This window comes from Zonotrichia albicollis, chromosome 3, assembly GCF_047830755.1.
Source record: "Zonotrichia albicollis isolate bZonAlb1 chromosome 3, bZonAlb1.hap1, whole genome shotgun sequence".
Lineage (NCBI taxonomy): Eukaryota > Metazoa > Chordata > Aves > Passeriformes > Passerellidae > Zonotrichia > Zonotrichia albicollis.
Window position 1 is genome coordinate 83363192 of NC_133821.1, and position 24647 is coordinate 83387838.

A 24647-nucleotide genomic window follows, 5' to 3' on the forward strand; every position below is an offset into this window, starting at 1 on the left:
TTACTGTGCTTGGAATTGTGAACAGCATCATCACAGACATACAGCAGAGCCCAACAGCTTATATTCCTAATGACTAATGTGCAAGGATTTGTTACTTTGAGATAAAATGAAACTGAAGACAGAAATCAACCCAGGATTTGCTTTGCAAAATCCCAAACTTCCTTCTTCAACCCTTAGTTTGCACTCAACTTCACCTGCTTTTGTCACAGGAGAAAAGCATTTGTGCATACCAAAATTAATAAATTTTGTACAATTTTTTAAAATGAAGAAACAGAAATTACAGAAAGTGCAAAATCCAAGGAAATTAAATTGAAATTTTCAGACTGCAAATAAAACCACAAATAAACACTCTTCCCAGATTGTAGTGTAAAACAAGTCCTTTTTAAAGTAGTAAAAATGAAAAAGACCACCATGGAAAATGGAGATATATAAATATGAGAAAAAAAAAGCAAAATATTTTCATAATGACCATTTTTAAACTATTTTAAATGAGCTCTGTTTTTTCATGTGCCTTAAAAAGCAACTGTGACCAGTCAAACACTGAACAATTAATTTTGCTTCATAATTCCTGTCTCAAGCCAAATAATCTGAAGATGGAAGTAAAATATATGTCACAGAAAAATATTGATATTTTTAATGGTTTCCAGAGGCAGGATGTCTACAATAGCATATGATTTGACAGTTATTTTCTTGAATCATTAAGAATGAGCACCTTTATTTCCACTTTGAATTTCCTGTTCTCCATCTTGCAGTCGCTGGTTCTGATTATACCTGTCTGTGAGATTAAACATCTCAGCTAGATTTGGAGGCTGTCTTCCCTTGTAAACATTCTCCCTGTTTTGATATACATGACTATGTCTGAAAATATCCTCTTTATCATCAAAAAAGGATGAAATATGATATAGCTCAAAGGCAAAACCAGATGTCTTGGTGACAATTTTTCATAGTGTCTCCAGCTGAAGAAAATAACACAATTTAAAAAAAAAGGAGAGAAAGAAAGTGAAGATAAAAAGTTAGCCAAGAGTAAGAGGAATTGGAAAGAATCTTGTAAGCATATTAAAAAAAAAAAAAAAGGAAAAAACCCTCAAACACAGGCATTGGTGCTCATTCCAGCATCCCTGCATGCTGCCCTGGCTGTCCCTTGCTGGCTGGCTGCCGTTTCCCTGCAGCATTCCAGAGGATGTTCAGCCCAGACTGGGCAGGGTAGTGATGCCATGAGGCAACTTCTGGCAGCCCCAAAGCTGACTCAAACTGCTGCTTCTCTTGCTCCAAGATTGCTCCTGACTGTTAAAAGAAATTTATTCTATGCCAGTGTGCTCCTTCAGGTTGACTTCTATCTTTCAAAAGCAACTTTGAAATTCCCTGCTGAATGTACAGCCAACACTTATTTATTTACTGTGATGGGGTTTGGCAAACACACTGCAGAGACTGCTCTTCGTTTTATCCCCATTCTTTTGCATTTTCATCCTAACAGGGGTTGTTGCTCAGGCCATTTGCCAGGATATTTGGTTGCAGGGAGTGAGCAGGCACCTGCATGTGGCCAGGTGTCCTCTGCAGCCTGGCTGAGCACAGGTGGTCCATGGGCCTTTCTCCATGTTAAAATACAGTTACAGTAGATATGTCTGCCTAGAGAATACTGATGTGTAGTCAAAGGATATTAGTGGGGAATAGTTGGGACAGAATTTGGCTTTCCTAATATCAGATGCCAAAAACTTGTTTGGTTTTGTCTAGGCAGGACACATTTTATAGCTAATGGAGAGGAATCAGCATTACTGGAAGCTTATCAATCTCAATTCTCCAAGAGAGTAATTTTGAGATGGGAAATATTTCTTTCTGTCAACTCTGAAAAAACCCTGTAAATACTTGCTTTGATTTGACCAAAAGCTGTTAAATATCTTAATTACTGTACTACAAGCTTGTGAGCAAAGGTATTAAAATTGTCCTCATTAGGTTCTTTTTTCATCACCTCTTTTGTTAACATCCTTTTTAATGAATTCCCAAGTTTTCTAGCTCTATTGAAAGAAACACTCTCAAAGATAGGGAAACAAGAAGGATTAGTAGTTTTGATAATGAGTAGGAATATCCTTGGAGGTAATATTTATCAAGAGGAAAAAGATGGAACATAAGAGGTAAGTATTAATCATAAGGGGGTTGGACAGAAAAAGGAAGATTTTTCTGGCAATAGGAGGGACTCTCTCATGGTGAGCTTCTGAGCTCTCTATGGTGAACTTCACCATAGATCCAAACCAGAGATGGGGGTCATAGCACTGTCCCATTATCAGTAATAAATTCGCAGGATATGATGACTCTCACTAATTTTCTGGGAAATTGTTGAGTCTCTGTTGACAAGGTGATTTTTAAAGTGTATGTAATACCTAAGCATCTACATTGCTTTCCATCAGGCATTTTGCATATAATCAAAGTTTAGAGACATTTGAAATATGCCATATGTCACATAGTTTGTTTTGGAATAGCCAAGAAAGAAAAAGGTAGATCCTTGAGCATACACTGACACAGAGCCACACATGCACAGAAAAACTGCGTCTTGTTATGAGGCAGAGGGCCTATGCTTTTGAAACAATCATCAGCCTGGCTTTATGTTTACATCAGAGCAAGAGAAGAAAAGACAGGGGGATCATAATAGTACACTAATCTGATCTTATTCCGGTTCTTTCTCTGCAAAAAAGAGACTTTCAGAACATCTAACAGGCATGTTTTTTCATATCTATCTAAGCACTCTTTATCCCAAGCCATGTGGTTCAATTCAGCTTGAGATGAGAAGCCAGCCAAAGAGGGGACAGTAGCATAAAAGGGATTCATGCTTGGGAGGACAGCTTTAATTGCAAGACACACACGCACATACACAGATTTCAATGGCTTGGGTACCACACAGTCATCAAATGTTGTCTGTGCTGCAGGTGGATTTTTGTGTATTTCTTTTTCCTGCCTCTGGATTATGAAAATGTTCTTTACGACTCATCTGATACATAATCCCTGCTTTCCTGTTTATTCTAAGTAAAGTAAAGAAAAACATCAAAGCGTAGCAAAGCACAGCACCCTGCTTTCACTGATTGTATGAAACATTTAGAGACTTGGAAGAGTGTTGGATTCTACTTTATAGTAGAGCCCTGTAAACCAACAGACCGAAACCAAGCCCACTCTGAACAAAGAGAAAAATTTCCAGGCTTTTCTCCTGGATGTAACCTCCTCCAAAAAGGTGAAGAGGAGATGGGCTGTCCAAACAGACATCCCTCCTCTGGAACAACTGAGGGACACAGACATCTAACCTGAAGGAGATGCCTGTAAGAATCCATGTCTCTTGGGCTGTTGTTTGAGTCCACTCCAGCTGGCTATCGACCTTGGCCCACATAGTCTTACCTGGGCAAAGGAGAAGACAAGAAACGCTCTTCTACACGTGGGGATGAGTGTCCTGTTTATTGGCTTGGGAAGAGACACTTCAGCCTCAGGCAACCTCCCAGGTGGAAAAGAATGTGTGACCCTCTTGCAGGGGACCTTTATACCTGAGGTTGGGGGCAGGGGAAGAGGACCACAGCCAAAGGGATACCATTGAGGAGGGGCGAGGGGAGGGGCAATCAGGGCCCAAACCACCAGTGGGTACAGCAGAGGGAAAGACCATGAGGGAAAGACCATGTGATGGGAAAAGGGAAATAGCAATCCACGTGACATAACGTACTCAGTACAAATTTCCAATCACCCGGTGCTAAACAACAAGTAAATAAACTATTTAATGCAATACAACAGGTGTCCTGTTTCAAACTTGCCTGGAGCTGTCCCACCCCTCAAGAATTCCAGAGGCTTCCTTTGAAGAACTGCTTCTTTAGTGCCTTGGATATTGCATCTCCAGAGGACACCAACCCTTCTCCAAATCAAGAAATACAAAACCCAGCAATCGACTGTGTGTAGTGCACTGCAATTCCTGCTCAGCCTGGCTGTCATTGCTGTCTTGTGACAGGTGAACATCTAAGGCCATGGGAACTGGCATCTGAAGGTCAGCTTCTCTTTCAGACAATCATTTTCTCTATAGATGCAGATCTTTGAATTAACCATTCCTACTTTTCTTTTAGTAGTATGTGCTACATGGGGTGGTAGTGGCATCCTCAGTAACAAGGTAGGGAGGAAGGTCCATTTTTCTCCCCCTAGTTACCAGGCAGGCTGCACAGGGGCAAACCCCATCTATTTTGCAAAGCAATCATTATGCAGAAAGAAGTGAGCTTTTGTGTAGGAGGGGGACTGGAAGAGTCAAAGTACCTACAGTGGCATTTATTTATTCTTCAGGTGTGGTTTTATAACAGACTACTAGCAGCTTTGAGAAAAAAAGAGATTATAAACACTACACTTAATTATTATAATGGAGGCTGAGAATTTTCTGCCACCTCTAGGAAAGCATCATTCTCTTCAGAAACGATGAATTTGTTTCCTCCTAAACTTCCTAATTAGATGAACAAATATCAGAAAACAATGATTTCTTCTAATTACAGGAAGTCTAGAATAAATTAAAGCAGAAAATATCTTTTTCTCTCTCTTGTTTTTTTTTTGGTTTTTTTTTTTTGGTTTTTTTTTTTTTTTTTTGTTGTTTTTTTTTTTTTTTCTTTATACAGCAGCATTTTTAGTGTTTATCAACGTTGCCCCTAAGGCAGAAAGAGAGTCATGCATGATCAATTTGTCTTACAAGTCTTCCAAAACAGCTCCCTCTCTCCATTTAGCACTGTCAAGGTTTGTTCTTATTTGCCATTTCAGACAAGATTTAGAGCTTCCACACTTTGATTCTTGGGATGAAGGAGGATTAAAGTTTTCATTGCTTGTTTGTAATGAGGCAAATTGTAACTCTAATTATGTAACCAATTTGCTGCAGTTAACTCTTGAAAAGAACAGCCATGGTCCTGGCAAAGGTTCATTTTGCACTGATGAGGTTTGTAGCCAGTGTAGAAAGTGCAAGTTGAAAGGCAATAGGATCTGGGTGCCTAAAATTGACATGGTTTTGAAAAATCCAATCATAATCATTGAGTGGTTGGAAAAACAGTACAGATAGCAGTGACTGCTTAAAGCTAATGCAAGGAAATCCAAAGCTCTTCATGTGTTTTTCTTCACATTAATCCTGCTCTGAGATCAGAGGAATTTCATTAAAAGATCCAAGCTAGTTAAGATCTAGCCTCCAAGAAATGCATTAATCAGTTTTGAGGGAAAAGAGACCTTTTTGTTCACCTGCATTACACAGGAGGCAGACATGCACACTTCACTTTTTATTGGAACCAATAACTTTATGCCAAATTAATAATTTCTAAAAAGATAACTTCTTATCTTCAAAGAACTCCTAAATATGGATAGTTCACTGGTAAGTTGCCCCAGTTTTTAATTTTACTCTTAATAAAAATGATCAATTTACTTTTCTTTGCTTGTTGCTTGCTTCAGCCTCCTGACTTGGGGTTTTCTTTTCTTTAATGATTCAACATTAAAAGGACATGCATGTTACTGGTATCTTCAAAGATCAGTATTCTTACACTGAGGTCCAATTGTTTCTCTACATCCTCTGTCACTAAATAAATGTAGGCTGTATTTTCTTTTCAGCTTCTCATTAGAAGAGTATTTTTTCAGGCCATGGGAGAGAATTTTGGACAGAAGAGAGCAGCTGGCAGGTCTTGGTACTTCTTTGGATCAATATTGTGGCCAGTTTATGTCCATATACCTGTCATGACCTTTTTGGAAATCCCTGCTCTTTCAAGATGTGGGCCCACAGCTGATACTGTGCATCCTCACTTTCAATCCAGATGGATTATGCTTTGCTGTAATACAGTACAAGTTCTTTGACCACAGCAGACTATTCAGTTCTTTGACCACAGCAGCCATCAGTGTTGATGGCTGAATAAGACTTAGTCAATACTCAGCTCTTTAGATTATCAATTAAACTTCTTGCAATGATATATTTTTTCTGTTCATTGACCAAAATTATCTGTGAAAAATGTGTTATAAGAACTGTAAATAACTTGTGCTACCTCAGTGAGCCAGGCACATATGTGTGTTTCTGTGTCTGTGAGCACTTTCCCAATGTACATTATTTTGCTCTTGTTGTTTGAGTTTCTATGTGCAGAATCAAGTGCTTTGTTAAAGTACTTGGCAATGTGGAATGAGCTTGTTGACTTGTGGGAAAAAAGACAATGGCAAATTTAGGTTTGCTACCAGCTAAGAGAAACTCTTCTTTAATTCAAGTGGTTGGATGGTTGGTAAATATTCCAGTGCTGCAAGTGAAAGGCTTTTGGAGTATCCTTGGGTCACTCTTGAGAGTACAGAAAAAGAATAAAAGATTTCTGAGACCAGTGCAATTGCTTACATTTTTTCTGTTTGTTGGCAGCTTAAAACTGCAAAAATGAAAGTCACTGTTGCATCTTTACAGAGTTCCAGTGTGCTTCAGAGATTCTTCTCTGAGACAGCCAAAGTAATTGCATAAATATATTTCAGCTCAAAATAAACTCCACAGTTCCACACTGGAGTTATTTCTTCTTGTTGAGGCTTCATAGACAACAATTTTACTGACAAAAAGAGTTTAGTTGTTTGAGTTGGGGAAGTCGTGACTCTTATTTTGAGATCCAGAGCCTTAGACATGCTTGGGGCACAAAAACAGGTAAAAATGAAAAATCTATTCCCTCAAAAAGGAAAAACAAAAAAGAAAGAAACAAAGGGAATCATGAGAGATTTATAGTAGTTTATCAAGGAAGATTTGGGCTACTTTGCCTGTGGGTTAGTAATCTAAATTCGTATTTTTCTGGCAGCAAGCATAAGGGGGAACAGAAAAGAAAAAAGACTAAATATTTTTGTATTAGGCTGGAAAAACACTTATTAATACCCAGAAAGCTTCACTCATTTAAAAAAACTTGATAGGATCAGAAAAAACAAGCCAAAAAATAGGAGCCTAAAATGCTCTTTGAATTAAATATATGCACTGACATTTAGGAAAGCGAGTCAAGTGATTCGTCACTGCAGCTCTTGGGGTACTGGGAGTATCTTCCTCAGATTTTTGGGATTCAGAAAAAGAGGCATCCTTAAACTAATTTTCCCTGTGCTTGTTGTACTACACTGAATTCAGCTGAAATTATGGAGATGATGTTGCAATGTGCCATGTTATACCAGATAAATTGATCATGAAGTCTTCAGATAAATGGGAATCTTGAGATTCAAACATTTAGTTCTAGATTATTTCTAACATTGACTGAGGGTGTGCTTAAATACCCTTGAAACTATCAAAGCCACCTTTTTGTCAGCCTGCTTTGCAATTCTCTAATTTTAATTTCTTGCTGGCAAAGTGTCCCTTCTCCAACTAGACACACAATGACACCACTGTCCTGGACTTTGGAAATGGTGGTTTCAGAACACCTCCAACATCAAGCCTTCTCCTTCCTGCTCAGGTGCTTCTTACTGAAAAGCCATCATAAGGATCTAAAAGGCTCATCAAGGCTAAATTTCCTTGTGAATACCGTCCCCATCTTCCTTTGAGAAAACAGTAGGCTTGAGCTATATTTCACAGAGGTGTGTTGTGGTAGGCTCCACACCTGCGTTCAACTTTGAGAAAAAAAATATCAGTCATCCTTGTGCTTGACACTTCCTAGTGCTGCCAGCTCTGAGCTGCTGCTGGTTTTGCTTGCCTGCTGTAGGTCTGGGTCTGCAAGCAAAGCCCTTCCTCCCACACAGGAAACAGACTTCAGCGTAGCAGCTCCCACCATAAGACAGAAAGTTTAACTTTCTGGATCTGGACCATGCCTCTTAAATGTCCAGAAAACAACCTGTGGAGGAATAGGATGGATCTATGGAAATAATTGACAGCTGCAAAAAGTAAGTCTGAAAGCAGGATGGAAGGCATATAGGAAAATCATCCCAAATTCAGTGGTGGTATTTGTGAGAGCAGCTCCTCAGTATTGCTGTGCCTGTTTATACCAGCAGTGTATTTGTCCTGCTCTGTGCACTGAATAAGACAACAGGGATTAGCATTTAGAATACAGTGAAGACCTTTCCAGCTCTCCCCAGATGAATGTGTTGATTTGGGTGCTCCTGTAAAGTCTACTGCTTTTTTATGTTCCCAGATACTGTATTTTTTTTACTGGTACTAAATGGCTGTCTATGTCAGCTCAAGTTACAAAAACAAGTGGGATCTTTTCTGGCAGATTTTTAGGATACAGTCTGTGATTGATGTGATATACTAAACCACAAAGAGCATATGAAATGGTGAATGTGAAATGTGAATTCTCACTACTTCTTTATAAGGAATGGTTTTCTCCCCATAGAAACCTTGCCATGCAAAAGAGTGAATAACAACATTTGCCTTCCAGTGGGTGAAATAGAACACTGATCACCTGTGGCACTGGCAAGCAGTGCAGCAGGACAATGCTTTCAGAGTTGCTGACAGAAAACAGGAAAGAATGATTATTTGTTTGTCATTGGTTCTTTCCTTTATGGATGCTGGTCACTGGGGCAATATTTACTAGCTGGCTGTCATCAACCTATTATGTTTCACCTAAAGCTTTTTCAGATACCTTACAGTCTGTGTTTTCTTGGCTGATAATATTCCTCTTTAGCAGAGTTTCTGTGTTATTTGTCTCACTGTTGAAATGTGTTACTTGCTATGGCATTGCTCCTCAAAACCAACAGCATATTGGTTGTGAATGCCCCAGCCCTGGAGGTGTTCAGGGTCAGGCTGTATGGGGCTTTGAGTAACCTGATCTAGTGAAAGATGTCCTTGCCAGTGGCAAGGGGAATGAGCAAGGTATTTAAAAGGTCCCTTCCAACCCAAATTGTTCCATGATTCTGTGATTCTTTGATATGTCTGCAAGACAACAATAAGAGAGAACACATGAGTGTGCTGTCTCACATGATTGGTCCACATTGCTGCTTATAGGCTGTCTGCAGAAGTGGAGCTAAAGCTCAAATTATTAATGCTGTATGATGGAAGAATGGAGCTCACTTTCTCCTGGGTGGATGTCATCTTACCAGGGTTCATTTGTCTCACACTTACTGCAAATGAAGGAGAAGTGCAATTTTGGTCTGATCTGTGGACCTAGATTTGTTCACTGGATTGGAGAGTACACCTCAATTATGTCTCTCTCCCATGGGTGAGTTCCTCAATTCATGCTGCTTAAGGTTTTTGTAGAAATTTTGTAGTACCTAGGATGGGTGGGTCTGATCATCCTCTGAGCAGCACTGAGCTGAAAATGCAGATATAACAAAACACTGCTTTTGGGAAGTGGAAGCAGAACAAGGCTAAATATCTCTCCTGAAAATGCAACTCATTTGTAACAGTTTATCTCTAATGAATTTCAAGAATTACAGTGGAGTTGGAAAGTGATGGCTGTTATCAGTCCACAAACACATCTGAAACCTAGAAATGTTGACAGTGGATACATTTCTTTCAGGCACTGCCTTTTGGCAGCAGATCAGATTATCTGTGTGAGCCACACAAATCACAGGCTTTCCCAGGTGGGCATTAGCAGAACCATCTGGCAATTAGAAGTCTCTGGGGCAGTCAATCCAACTTTGAGCTGGATTAACTTGGAAGTTTCAAACACCGTCATTGCTTTTTGATAGTCAGAGAGGTTTTTGGCCCTTGTGAATAAGACAACCATTTGATCAGGGACAGAAAGGATTATTCAGTTATTTATTTTCAGCTCTGTTCAGTTTTCCACGAGGTCAGTCTAAATCATCCCTCTTAGAGCACATGTATAGAGGAAATGTATATGCATGGCTCAAATCCAGCCAATTTTGGGGATGAGTAAGTTGGCTGAGCATGCAGAGAAGATCTGCAGCAATCTTGGAGCTTTATTTGGTGTGGCAGACTGTGGGTAATTTTGGACAGAGAGTACCCGGTGCTCTTATTTCACAAAAACTGTTTAGCTTTTGCTGTATTTCAGCAGTGACAAAAGCTCCCACAGTCTCACAATAGGCCCTCTTGATAACAACTGAAAAAATCTGTATCTTGCAAATACGTTATATCATTAGATGAAGTGGACAAAAACAAAACAAGTATGTTTATGACTTAGCCTGAGGAGATAATTAACTTCTGAGTGCTGAGATCCTTGATTGCATTCCTAGCATGATCTTAATTGGAAGTCTGAACTTGAAAAAGGTTGTAGTGTTTGGAGGATATCTGAAATGGTTCACTGAGAAATTGTTTGTTCATAAATTTGAAAGGTAATCCAGATAAATACCTTTTACTTTGCCTTTGTTGTAATTGTTGTGGTTGATGATGATGATAAAAATAATCTATTACAGCGGCAGCAAAAGCACCAGACTATTCAAAGAGAACATGTATCAAAATGTATTGAGCCACTTCAGGGAATTTCAAAAGAAAGAAGTTTTACAAAAAGGGCTGAATACATACCAAATGATAATACTTAGAAATCTCTATTACTGCTCCCAAGTGTGGTACAGTACTTTGCTGAAACTATTGACCTCTTGTGTGTTCTCAGCAAGAATTGTCATGATCTAAGTTTTCTTGCATGGAACTGTGTTGTGTTGCACGTGCGCTATAGTAGGTTGCCAGTATAGATGAAAATTAGAAGCTCTTTTGTTATGCTGTCAAAATCTCTGCCCTTTACCCATCCCAGTTATGAGCACTTGGCTAACAGAAATTCCAGTTCTCTGTGATCAGTGAGGGCCACAAATTGCATCCTTCTTTCTGAAAAAGGATGAATCCATAATACAGTGTCAGAGAACATGTCCATCTCACCTGAGCTTAGTTTTCCAGAGACTGGGCATAGAGGAACACTGTCCTTGGTGCTCCCTAAAGTCAGTGTTGAAAAATGCACTGCAGGCGATTTAACATGTCTAATTTAAATTTGACAGGGAAGACCTTATTGTGGCCTTTGAGTACATAAAGGAGGCCTAAAAGTGATGTGGAGACAGACTTTTTAGTAGGGTCTGTAGCAATAAAACGAGGAGTAAGGATTTTAAACTAAAAGAAGGTAGATTCAGTGTAGATGTAAGGAAGAAGTTTTTTACAGTGAAGGTGCTGAAACACTGGCACAGGCTGCCCAGATAGGTGATTAATGTCTCACCCCTGGATACACTCAAGGTGAAGTTGATTGGAGCTTTAAGCAACCTATTTCAGTTGAAGATATCCCTGAATATTGCAGGTAAGTTGAACTAGAATATCTTTAAAGGACCTTTCAACACAAAGCATTCTATGTTTCTATAAGATGAAGAATTTAAATAAGTATCTAAAGAGATTGTTGAATATATGCAGAGCCCCCCCTCTTGACCTAGCTAGACTAAAAGAACTGAGTTTGAGATGTTCAAAAATTTGGGGTGAAAATAGGATAAAATAAGATGAAAAAAATTATTTGATAATTCCTTTTGACCCTTGAGGAAAAATGGCAACAGAAAAATGGGCAAGTTTGACATTACCCATGCCCAGGCACCTGTATCATCAAGCCCACTTGACACAGAAGTCTACACTAAGATTGTCTGCTCTTGTTATCTTTCAGAAATCACAGAATATGCTAAGTTGAAAGGGACCCACAAGGGTCATCCAATCCAGCTCCTGGCCCTGCACAGGATGCCCCAAGAGTCACACCCTGTGCCTGAGAGCTTTGACCAAGCGCTCAAACATTGGACTTGGTGCTGTGAGCACTGCCCTGGGGAGCTGCTGCAGAAGAAGCTGTTGTTCTTCCTCTGGCTGAAGAACCTTTTCCAAATATCCAGCCTTACCCTCCCTTGACTCAGCTTCAGGACATTCTCTTGGGTCCTGTCACCACAGAGAAGAGATCCATTTCTGCCCCTTCAGCTGAAACTGTGACGAGGTCTCCTCTCAGTCTCCTCCGGGGTGAACAGACCAGAAGGATAACACTGAGCTTTCAGATGAAACAAATTAGCACCACTGATAGACAACTAACTGGAAGGATGGAAGCTATTGGAGCAGAAAATAAACTATGGGGCTCTCAAGGGAACAAAGATGCTGTGAAGGTTAGCTTATAGAAATCTAATCTGTGTTAGATTATAGAAATCTTAAAATGGAAAAATTTGTGCACCTCTCTCTGAATGCAGCAAGTTCTGTCACAAGGATTTGCTACAACTCAGGGTCCCCACACAGATAAATGAGGTGGGACACTGTAGTAGACCTAATTGAGTTGGATCAACCCAAGGAAAGCTAACTGTAGTATCAATAAACAGAAAAGATCATCTGTGGTTTTTGATGTGGTTCAGAAAGTCAGAACTATTATTATCCAAAAAACAAAGAAATTAAAGAGACATATGCAAAATAGAATAGCGGGATAAAACAACTAACTTTCATTTAAGAGCTGAAGAAATTATTTTATAGGCAAAAAACCACACCAAAAATAAAATTAAATGATAGATACAGAAAGTAATCAATCGCCTGCAAACATGGGACTTGCAGAGAACAGTAGATGTTTTTAAATGTTACAGAACTGTGCATTCAGGGGTAAGAAATATCCTTTGAGAAGAGTCTCTAATGAATATACAAGTTTAACCTTCACTTGCTGCTGCTGCCACTGCTGCCATCCAGGCTGATGGGGTGAGGGAAATGCTGTTGGCTGGAAAACACCTTAGGGAAAGCAAAAGCAGGAAAGACATTGTTTTTATATCTATTTACTTTTTCTACCTATTCCTTGATGTCACCTCTCTCTGTTAAATTCAAGGCCACAGCCTAGACTTTAAATTAAATAGCTTTGTTTCCAGTCATGATATTGGGGTTTATTAAATTCCTGTTTTGCTGCAGTGGATAGTATTTATGCAATTTTCCTCAAGGAAGTTAAAAATAGCTTTCTGCTCCTTAGGGTTGCAGGGGCTGCTTTTGCCTATGCTGTTAACTTGGCTTGTATTTTTTAAACACAAGAAAAAAAAAAAAAAAACAAAATAGAATAGGGAAAGTTGGGCTTCTCTCTCTCTCATACTGTTTTTTTTTGTAATTGGACATGAAATAAAAGCAAGTCAAATTGGCAGATAACATTGTGTTCTGGGTGGTGTGAAGTGCCAGAAACAGTGTTTTGCCTGCACACAACTTGTTTTTTAATAGTCCTTTTTATTTTTCACTCATAACAACAGAAGTGAACTATTAAAAATCAAATGTTGAGATGAATTGAACTAAACAAAAACATGCCGAAGGCGACAGGCAGGGTTTAACACTCTGTGACTTTTATCTCTCTGGTGTCTCTCTTTGATGGCTGACATGGCAAAAGAATTCTCACAACACTCTGAATCCTGATCACTTTGCTAATAACAGCTAGACCGCCACTGCATCGTTTCTACTCTTGAATGCCTCTAGATACAATTCCTTGCTTACCCACTTGATATTCACACGGCACTGTTCAGCAAAGATTTAATGAAGAAAATGAAGAAATTCTTATGGAATCAACAGATGATGGTGTATTATTATTATTACCACTCATCTGATCATCAGTGGTACCAAGAGCAACCAAACAAGGATCAGTGCTTTGACCTAAGATGTGGCAGATAGATCCTCAGTGGGACATAGTACCTCATAAATTAATGGAACTGGGATGGTTTAAATCAATTAAGATTCTATACTACCCCCAGCAGTGGTGTGAGGTGCAGAGAAGTAAATGAAAAATTGAGCATGTTTCTATAACCATTAATACAGTCTTTGCTCCACAGATTCCCTCGACACTATCAGTCCGAAAGATTGCAGGGACTTATAGAGGAGTAATGAAGTCAGGGCTAAAGAGATTTCAGATGTGCTAGTAATATTCTTAAAGGTTTTGTCAGTTTTCTCTCTATGGGGAAAAGGTCTTTTGTGAAGGCACTGAGCTGAGGCTCAAAAGATTTGCACTTTGCTCCTAGTTCATCGTGGACTCCCTCTTTGATCTTGGAAAATAACCTGTTTTGCTCATGTGAAAATAGGAATGCTTGATAACAAGTCCTTGTCTGTCCTGCAGGACAAGGTAAGATGAATTCTGTGGGCTATGGCATCCTACATCTGTGTACAAACAGAAAGGGATTGCACTTATCAGCAATCTTCATTGACTGCTGTACCACAAATCATCATCAGAAAATTAAGATCACAGAATAGCAGAATATCATTAAAAGGAGTATTTATCTGCTACTTATGTTATATCCTTTCAGTCCAACAAAAGCAAACTTTTGCTCCAGTGTCTGAACTTTTCTCAAAGTAGAAGTGAAATCATGGTCAAAGGTAATAGGATTTTATGATTCAAGGTGAGCCAATATTTTCAAGCTTCTAAAAAATCAGTTGCTTTCTGTTTTTTTCAAAGTGCTAATGATTAAAAGGGCAATAATATGCAGTTCTGAAAGCCTGCACTAGAAACTTACAAGTCTTTTACACGAGGAAAATCAGATATTCCTGTTTCACATTGCTGCTGTGCTGGTATATAGACATATAGGTAGGGTCCATGACCTCCACACAAAATCTTCCCTGCCTTACTCCTGTTGAGCCTTGTGTGTCTATTTGCAATGGAGTAAGGTTGCAAGTTTTTGTACTCTTATCTCTCTGCTGAAGCTCTGCTTCCATTTCTATGCAGGAAAAGCAAATCAAGGGCTATATTTTTACAGGGAAGTTAAACAGAACAAAGCAAAAACCTGAGAGCTTGTATATGATCACCCATGTGCTAAACTGGGAACAAATTGAAAGCGCTGAGAGGATGGTCAGGCATTGGAACAGGCTGCCCAGGGAAGTGGCAGAATCACCATCCCTGGAAGTGTTCAAATATTGTGTGGATGGAAACCTGGGGACATGGTTTAGTGGTGAAAGTGGCAGTGCTGGGTTAATGTCTTTCCTGACCTTAGTGATTCTATGATTCAAAAATCCCTGGCATGGAACAAACTGGTGTCTCGTAGCATGCCAGCAAGCATTGCCTAGGTTCGGTGAGTGGTTAGCACAAGTGAAAAATCATTCCCAGTATACACTTTGGGGGCAATCTCTTCCTTCCTGGTCAGGGTTGGGAGGTTTAGCTATTTGAAGGTGAGCTGTGCCACACTGTATCCCCGAACACTGTTCTTAGTCTGTTTTGTTTACTGATACAGAAACAGTAAGGTGTTCATTAGTGTTTGGGGAGAAGAAACTCCTGAAAGATTTGAGTAGGGAAATTGTCATCTGGGCATCTGTCAACTGGTAATGAAGTCAGATTAAATATTTGTGTATTAGAGTCATAAACATAACTGTGGGAGTGACACGGGTCCACTTCTTCATCAAAATCAAGTGGAGTAAAATTGTAGACAGATGTTTCTTTAGGTGCTTCCAGATGGTTTTAAATGTCTTCAATGATGAAGAAAGCACAGACTTCCTGAGTAATCTATTCTAGAGCTGAATTAACCTTTGAGATGGACATTTTTTTCTTGTAATTAGCAGTTAATTTTTTTTTTCATTCTTCATGTAAAGAAGAATGTTCTTGAAGCTTAAAAGCTTGGCTGTCTACTGCTACTCGGGTGAGCATTCAGGATCCTTTCCTTATCATTCTTCCTAGGGTAAAATTTCAGAAGAATAAGGGAACTGGAAAGTGAAAAAGAACAATACAATAAGGAATTGGAAGGATGTCAGCTTGTAATTTGTAGTAGGAACCATGTATTATATAAGATAAAAATAAAATTTGGACAAGGCTATATTTTGGGGTCCTAGTGGCATCATAAAATACTCTTGTTTTTTTCTTTTATGGCTTATTTTGATGTCAGCACAGTCCTGAGATATTTATGAAGCCTTGAAATTCAAAACCATATTCTCTTTAAAGCATTTGGTTTTAAAAAGGGGTACATTTGTAAGTGGTAAAAAAAAAAAAAAACAACTCCATTGTGAAATATCAATTATTTGTAAGTGCTTGGATTAATTTATTGGATTTTATGGGTAAAAGAAATGGAAATTGTTTTTTACATTAAAAATTAATATTTTACATCCAGCTGTGTCTGGCTGGGCAATAAATCGGCTCCTTACAATTACTTATTTGTCAGTCAGCATGTTAGTTCAAAAAGCAAGGAGCTTGCCTGTGGATCCTGCTCTACTTGAAAGCAGAGAGAGTTCAGGTCAAATCAATTTCAGCCACAGTAATTAAGAACAAGATTGAAGATCCTTCCCTACCTCTGTTGTGTAGCATCTGGAGTTACGTTTTAGAATGGATCCACTTCTAGGCCACAGTGAAGAGTATTGAAGGTAGAGAACACTACTTAGGAAGAGCTTTTTTAAAATGCTTTAGAGAGTTATATATGTACCAAATTCTTACACTTTCTTCTGAATAAATCTGAGTACTTCATAGTTGCTAAGCAGGGAAACATTTGTCTTTTCAGCTTGTCTATTTACAGATGCATATCACATAACCTTTGGAGGAAGTATTTACAGAGTCTCTCTCCGTAGGAGCAAATTAAACAAGGCTGGGGTGAGATAGTGCCCCATGATCATCATGATCATGTCAATTGCTGGTGATGTCTGTGAGATTTTTTTGGTCACTACTCCCTCTGACAACAGCTGATCATGTTTCAGGAGTTGTACCAGGGACCATCCTCAATACAGACTTTGCGGACCCTTATTTTGGCAGGTTAAAAAATTCATCTGTGTTAAAGGAACATTCTGCACCCTTTAAACATAGCATCAGAAAATGGACACAGGCTCTTTTCACTGGTGTGGATATAGCAAGAAAATTTGAGTTTATGCCAGCAGAATGAAAACCTAATAGAAAACTAGTATCTTTATCAAAAGTGATAAATGAGGCACAAAATTACATTAAAATTTAAAAAAACAAACTCATAGCTACTGAAAAAAACTTCCCTCAGTACTTCTTTAGGGTCTTTTGATTTGGTAAGGCAACAGAAAATCTTGTTTAAGTTTGATTGAGTTTTTAAAGTTTTCCTTGACCGTCAAGATGAAAAATTAACTGTAACCAGAGCTCTAGTTGTACGGCATTCCTAGTGAAGAATTCTGCCATGACAGGGAAACGAAGTCAATCATATCTAAGAAAGATTGCACACTTCTGTTGCACGCTTCTGGCACATGCAGTATCGTATTCAATTAGAAGTAAATTAAATAGCTGTGGAAATAAGGTCACATGAACTCCTACTATACAAAAGAATCTCAGACCTTTGGAAGTTGCAGAAGGTGAAGAGAAAGGTCAGACCTCTGCCTTCCCAGAAACCTCCTGTATTAGCATTGCTCCCTTCCTCCTGTGCTGGGATTCTGCTGTAGAATGCACAGGGTGCATGGAGCTGGGGACCGAGTGACACAAAAAGCCCTGATGCTCAAATCAGGGCCTGCATTAGAAAGCATGTTTTCACCAGCTGCACTACAGAAACTCCCATGTCAACTCACCCTGTGTCCTGTGCCTGCACAACTTGTCTATTACGAGTGAAGATATCGTGTGTCCCTACACCCAACCCTCTCATGCAGACATTTGTCTCAAAAAGTAGCATTTCTCTAACTAAAACTACAAGTAATATTTGGCACATAATGGAGTTTTACTGCTTCTATAAAACCTCTGTATTTCTGAGTGTTAGTCCCTGGCATCATTTGATCGGATATTTATGTGTGCACAGACAATCATTTACTGAGTCTGGTGTAATGAGGAAAAAGCTGGCTGGTGAAACCACATCATCCCATCACCCACTGTAAAATATAGCTAACTTGAATGCATTTGAATGATTATATATAAACTAATTAAGGACTGAGTGAATGATTTGTGACATTGTGGATAAAGAGTCCAAAACAAGGTGGTAACAATAAATTGGCAGTGTTTATCTCAAGGTCATTTTAAAGCTGTGCTGTCCAAATGATAGCATTAGCTAGCCATGATCTAATTAAATACTGTACACCAAGTTATAAAGAAAGAGTACAAGAGTAAACAAGTGGCAGAGTCTAGATTTATTTGCCATGCAATGGAAGCAATCACAGCATAATGTTGAGGTGTTCAGCACAAGGAATTAGGGTTCATAAATAAAAAGCAACTTTTGCAAGGCTGTGTATTTCAGTATAAACAATAAAGCAATTGCAAATGCATTTTAGGCCATGCAGCTGCCGGCCGAAAGCCATGATGATGAAGATGATTAAGAGTCAGAGTTCTTTGAGAGTTCCTTATCAATTTACAGGGAAATGTTCTGCAATGGATTGGTTTGTGAGACCAAAGACAAATGACTGAATCAAAGTAAATTTCATCAGGGCAAAAGGCATGGGCAGTAGGATCGCAGCAAGTGTAAGCAGCAGGAACAAGGCAGCAAAAACCACCGTGTCACCCACGCAGGGAGCAGGAAACAGTCTCCCTAGGCTGTGTCTGACAAGATTATGGCACATGTACACAACCACTGTGTTACAGTACAAGCTGGCTTGTAGTGGGCAATTAATTTGGCTATAAATAAGAAACCCAGCTGGGTTCCATAAAAAAATCCCTGGCTGAGTGATGATGGGATGGGTTTGGATGCACACAGGGACTTCACCCAATCCTGTTCCACCCTAAGCTGCAGACCTCTCACTGGCACAGGAGCTGGGCTGTGTTTAAGCCAAGCCAATCTCTCCAGTCTGGACAGGGAGATTCAAACCCTCATATTCAAGGAGGGTGCAGACAATAAACCAGGCTGCTGTCACATGTAATCCGGATGTGTGTGTTGTCCCTGCCTCCAACCACTGACTCCAGTAACACCACAGCACAGGGAGAAGGGGAGGCAGCTCTGCTGTGGAAGTGGTAAAGGGCATCATCCCCTTGATTTCAGCAGAGATCAGATGTTTTTCAACACACTAGCTAAAGACTTTCTGGTTCATTGCCAATGTATAGCAAATTAAATGGAATTAAGAAGATATTAAATTACAAGGGGGTATCTGTTTCTTTGGTTTTTAATTGTATCTGATTGGAAACCACTTTATTTAACCCTGAGAAGCTATTTTCTATTTTTGAATCTGTCTGAGAATAGACCCATTAGAGACAGAAAAGAAGAAAAGGACAACTTTCTTTCTGATATAAATGAACAACTTTGATTGGCATTTTAGTGCTGCATTCTGTCCTGCATGCATATGATCATGCATAATATCACTTGCTATAAGATGCCAGACTTTCAAATTTTCTGATTTGTCATATTATCTCAAACTATGGTATTAATATTTTCTTCTTCAATGAGAACTGAGTACAGATTGGGGCTGACCAGCACCAGCTTAATTAGACCTCTAATTTTTATTCTGGATTCTTTTTTGTAATAAAACCAAGTATTACATCTAACTTTTTTTTTCCCTTTGCCTGTGATTTTCTTTTTGGCTGTGATTTTGAAGGTTTTCTTTTCTCCATTAGCCCTAAATAACATTTTTGTCATTGCACTGAACAATTGAGCTATTTCTCTCAAATACCACATTTGTCATTGAACTGAACAATTGAGCCATTTCTTCCGATATCCCAGAGATTCTTCTGTTGGTTCAAGAATAATTATTTCACAAAGTACCTGTGGGGTACTTTTGTTCCCCACAGGTCTAATCATCCAAACCATCTGAATCTAGCTGATCTGAACACTTTTTCTTCATTACTTCTCTATACCTCCAAGGAAGGAAGTGTAACTCTATGGTCTCGTAGTTTTGTACACTTTTTGTTTTGCTGTATCACACATCATTGTTTGTAGGATTTTTAAAGAGATTCTATATATATATATATATATATATATATATATATATATATATATATATACTGATAAGTTTTTTGTTTTTTAATGACTTTTCTTGAAATAATCCATGTTTCATCTCTCTGTTAGAGTTTCTTCTTCAAATTAGAGTGAAAATAGAGTAGTCAATTTGGAGAAATTAGTTCATATATACTTTATTAAGACCTTTTTAACTTGTCTTTTTTGTGTTGAATAAAGTATTTCCATTTAAAGTCAGGCTAAACTGTGGGAAGCTAGAGGGCTAAAGGTCTGATAGGATTTTTCCATTTGTCTTTAGATTTGATTGCCTTAGAAAATTATGGGAATATCAACACTGGAAAATAATATTTTTATAGAGGTTTCCTCAGGTTTTGAGTGTTCTCTGGGACTGAAAATGTTTTCAGACTGCACAGCCAATCTGAACAAGAGAGATGCAAGACAAAACAGGTTGGTGCTTTCTGTGCCCTCTTTAAATCTCCTTTTGCCTAAGGCTGTGAGACAGGAAAAGTTTGAGCTTTTTTGACATGTATTAAGAGCCTGACTTCCAGTTCAACTAATTCTTCCCTCAATCCTCTCTCACAAGTGAGTGATAACATGGTCTAATACTTAAGCTTTTTTTAGTAAGGTGAGTGGGTTTAAAAGAAAGCTTAAAAATATGGTAAATTGAAATTCATGATTTTTTGAACCAGTGAGTTCCCCAAGAGGATACAAAGTGTAAAGGAAAATAAAGTCAGAAGCTGGAGGCAAGAACAGTAGTTTTTGAGCATTTAGAGCATGAAGGAAGTAAGTAATATTTAAAACTAGCTACAGAAAACAGTTTTTAGAGAGAAGTTAGCAGTGGGAACTAAAGGAGATAGTGGTGGTAGCCAGGAAAGATGCCTGAAGGCCATAGCAGGATAGGGGCTGCTGTCTGGGTAATTATAGCTCATCTCAGTAGAAGCCCTGCATTAAGAAGTAAAGGAAGGAAAGGCACTGAGGGTGGCAAGGGGACAGCAAGACCTGAAGGATGAAAGAGTCCTGTAGTTCACTGACAAATGCAAAATTTTCTGCCTCAGTACTCCTATCTGAGTGAAGGCAGGATCAAATTCTTATGTTAAGGTGGCGGAGGCGACCTGAGCATACTGAGGTTGTCCCCAGCTGTGAGGCAAAGTGTGCTAAGTGTGGCTATTCTTCCTCTCTCCATCCTCCTTCAAATGCTTTTGATTTTAAGGGCTGGATGCTACATGCATGCTTAGAGTCATCTTTGTCTCTGGATACTACACAGGTTTTTGAAAGTATTTTGAAGCAGTATATTTAATGATGGACGATACCACCTGGGAGCCTAAGTGAGACTTCAAACTGCCTGAGCTAATTGGATTTCTATTATTTGAGCTAATCTTATTGGGATGCTTGGAAATGAGTTTTATTCTTCATTAAAAGGACAAAGGGCTGTGTCTTTAAAGGGCAACACTAATGTATGCACAGAGGGCAAAAAATAATGTTCTCTAAAGCTTTCTATGGGCTTCTGCCAGTTGTGACTAATGTTGGTGTAGGTATTAGGAAAACACAGGCCAGTGTGATGATGAAGAGAAATGACTGGAGATTAAAAGAAAAGTGGTTTGAAAGCTCTACTCATACTACTGTATGAAGAATAATACATAATGTGGGTGTAATAAAAATGATAATGTGTTCTGTCATTTGAGATAATTAGACTTTGATCCTGGAAGATGTTTCTTGTGGCTGAAGCACTGTATCTGGTTAGAGTTCTGCTGCATTTCTATTTTATGTTTAGATTGGGTGTTAGGAAAATTTCATCACTGAAGGTGTTGTCAAGTATTGTAACAGGCTGCCCAGGGCAGTGGTGGAGTCACCATCCTGGCAAGTATTTAAACAATGTTTCCTATGGTGTTTAGGGAATGGCTTCAATCAGAAAGAGGATATGTTTAGAATAGATATTAGGAAGAAATTCTTTATTGTGAGGATGGTGAGGTGATGGACAAGCTTGTGCTGAGAAGCTGTGAATGCCATACCCCAAGCATGGATGGGGTTTTGAGCAATCTTGTCCATGGCAGTGGGGCTGGAACTAGGTGGTCTTTAAGATCCCTTCAAATCCAAGTTGATCTGTGATTCTCTGTTTCAATGGTGGCCTTAGCAATGCTAGGCTAATGGTTGGACTCAATTATATTAAAGATCCTTTCCAAGCTAAATATTTCTATGATTTTATTTTTTTCTGTATTTTCAGAATAGAATCCTTTCCCGGTGCCTAGTTTGAGATGGAAGGGTCCAGGCCTGAGGAGACATTGATGTTGTGATGTTCTCTTGGGACACAGTGACAAAGTCCAGGTAAGGTCCCCTGGTGATTCCCAGATGTGTGGAGATCTGGAGGGAGACAACTGGCTTACCATGCAGGAATACTCAAGCACAGAGGAAAAGGGGCTGGGTCTACTTAGAAACCACTTCTAACCAACACAAAATTGCTTCTGGGAATCCTGCAGGTTGTGGTAGAAAATTGTAACACTGTTCTGGTGTCTTCTTTTGCAAGGTTTTTGGCACAAAAAGATCAATTTTGCATGGCTGTCTGCAGGAAAGAAAGGGAAGTGGACACAGAAATCTACAGGAGGTCTAACTTCTGTGCAAATGTTTGTCAAAATAATTTTCTATAAGCAAAGAATCCTTTCAATGACTTTTTAGAGGCTATTTTTCTCTCCACAGTAAAATCTGTCAGTTTGCTCATCTGTATTTTAAGTGCTTTACAAGTATCTTCAGCAGAAGAAAACATGATACCATGACCCTGAGTATCAGATCAGTAACTTGATTCTCATCAAAGAAAACAAAAATAGAGAGCATGTGATCTCCTCTCACCATCTGAACAAAGCACTCAGATCACAAATAACCCAATGCTTTTAGGTGCAGAGAGAGAACTCCTTGGTGAGTAACTGTGAATAGCAAACGAAGGAGATTTTGAATCAGCCTGTGGGAAATGCTGGAAAAGACATAGTGGGTACCTTTAATAGTCAAGGTATTTGCTAACGCGCCTTCCTTTGTTTTTCTTTCTGTCAGATGCCACATTCACCTGTGTCTGAACTGCTGACACCAGCAGGAGCTTGGCTCCCTATCCCTCTGCTGAGATCTATGGGGTATAATTTGCCTATTTGGTTTGATATAGTGGTGTCTTAGACAATATATAGACAACTGGTCGTAGTGGGTGATGAATATAGGCAAGTGGAATTTCAGTCTGCAGGTTCAATATAACTAATGAAGTGTTACTAAAGCGTTTTAAGAGAAACTGGTCCCTGCATTTACAATGTGGTGTAATGATTTACTTAAAGGTCTCCCTTTAGACTCAGTATACAAGTTACAAATGATGCAAAATGTTGCTGATCAGAGATATTGACAATCGCTCATTGGTATTGACATATGGAAGATTCTCCACTGGGTGCCAGTGCAATTATGAACTGGCTTTAAAACTTGCTCTTGGTCAAAGGCTAAAAGAAGACCTTATTTCTCATCTTATCTTAAAGTTTCTCCGATCTTACTCTTCAGCTGTTTCCTCCAACGGATCAAAGTAATAATGATAACAATAAGAATAAAAAAATTGCCCCAGTAAAAAATCCTTCTTTAAAATGAGATATTTAGACATAGACTCAGATTATACATTTGCATATGTTCTTCAAAAGAGCCTAAGTGATAGAGCAAAAGAATCTCACCAGCTCTCCCACTGAATCTGTGGTTGCAGACTAAGCCAGCTGGATTTCTACCTAAGTTCCTGTGTCCCATATTTCTTTTGACTAGGAATATCTGAAAATAACATGGAGCCTTGAAAATAAAATTTATTCAGTATGTTGGAAAGGTTTCTAAAGTAAATTAGCAGAAACCGTCTCTCCACTTAACTAAGACAAAAAAATTACTTCATGCAAACAATAGGTCAGAGAATTACAGTGAAAGCATCTCTGAAATGAACTGAATTTTAAAATCAGTAAGATTGGAAACATCCTGCTAGATGATTAAGTTCAACTATTAAGAAGGTAAATTAGGGAAAGCAGGACTAGTTAAAAAATTTAGTCAAACTGCACCTTTCACCTGTGCTCCTGCATGACAATCAGGGTGCAAATTGATCAAATTTTGCTGCTGAGATCTATTTCGGTTTTTTTCATAGGAGTATCAAGCAGGGACTCTATCAGCTGAGGTGCATTATTCTTGACACAGTCTGGAAGAAAGCATTTGCTCCTTGAGACTGTGTGACACACAGCATGCAGGCTTCTGCTTCAAAAACTCTGTTGCTCATTATAGAAATGTTAAGTTTACTCTCCACTCTGGCAGCTTTGCTTCGGCAGAAGAAAATAATACATCCAACAAGTTATCCTAACGCCTATGGACTGGCACCAATAAACAAATCTCTGTCTCCTTGTGCTTGAGGCAGCTGCTGGTGATTACCCTCCTCCCGTGGAGACACAAACACATCTGGTGTCTGCAGAGCAGCAAAGAAGCAGAGAGGAGATGAGCCAAAGCAGCCGTCCCTGGTATGCACAGCTGCATCAGCTCAGCACTGCTGCTCCACCTGAGCCATGGCTTGTGCAAGCACTGGGTCAGGGTGGTGATTAGGAGGAAGAGGAAAATATAAAGGGTTCTTTTCCTCCTTCACACTTCCCCACTGCAGCTGAATCATTTGGCTTTGCCTCAGATTTTCTATGTGGCCGTTGTTCCCATTCTTCCGCGTTCCTCATGATCACATTAAAAAGATGACCAAGATGGCCTAAATTATCATGTTTGTAATCTTTGATGAAAATTTCCCTATGTGAAGAAGAAAAATACAACATCCTACCACTCATCTGTTTTTCTAATGGCTTATTTGTGACCTGTAGAAATAAAACTGTGGAGAAGTTTTCTTTCTGTCTGAAATGTCATTGTTTCAACAAATACATAATACCAGAAGTCCAGACTCTGTAGGTATGTGGTGAGTTTTAAAGAAGAAAATATAAAATGTACAAAGCCCATATGTGCATTGCTTCATTTGTTTTTAGCTTTATGTGGCAGGATTAAGGCTTAACACATTTGGCAAAATATGAAAGGCAAAATTCTCA

At 39.0% G+C, this 24647-nt stretch overlaps 1 long non-coding RNA gene across 1 annotated transcript; it reads left to right on the forward strand.

Annotated features, from left to right (window-relative positions):
* The first annotated feature begins 11496 nt into the window (after positions 1-11496).
* On the forward strand, positions 11497-24416 carry LOC141728701 (uncharacterized). Its single transcript, XR_012579849.1, has 4 exons — positions 11497-11964; positions 21809-21909; positions 22627-22703; positions 23723-24416. It is a non-coding gene; the product is annotated as an uncharacterized LOC141728701 (long non-coding RNA).
* The last annotated feature ends 231 nt before the right edge of the window (positions 24417-24647 follow it).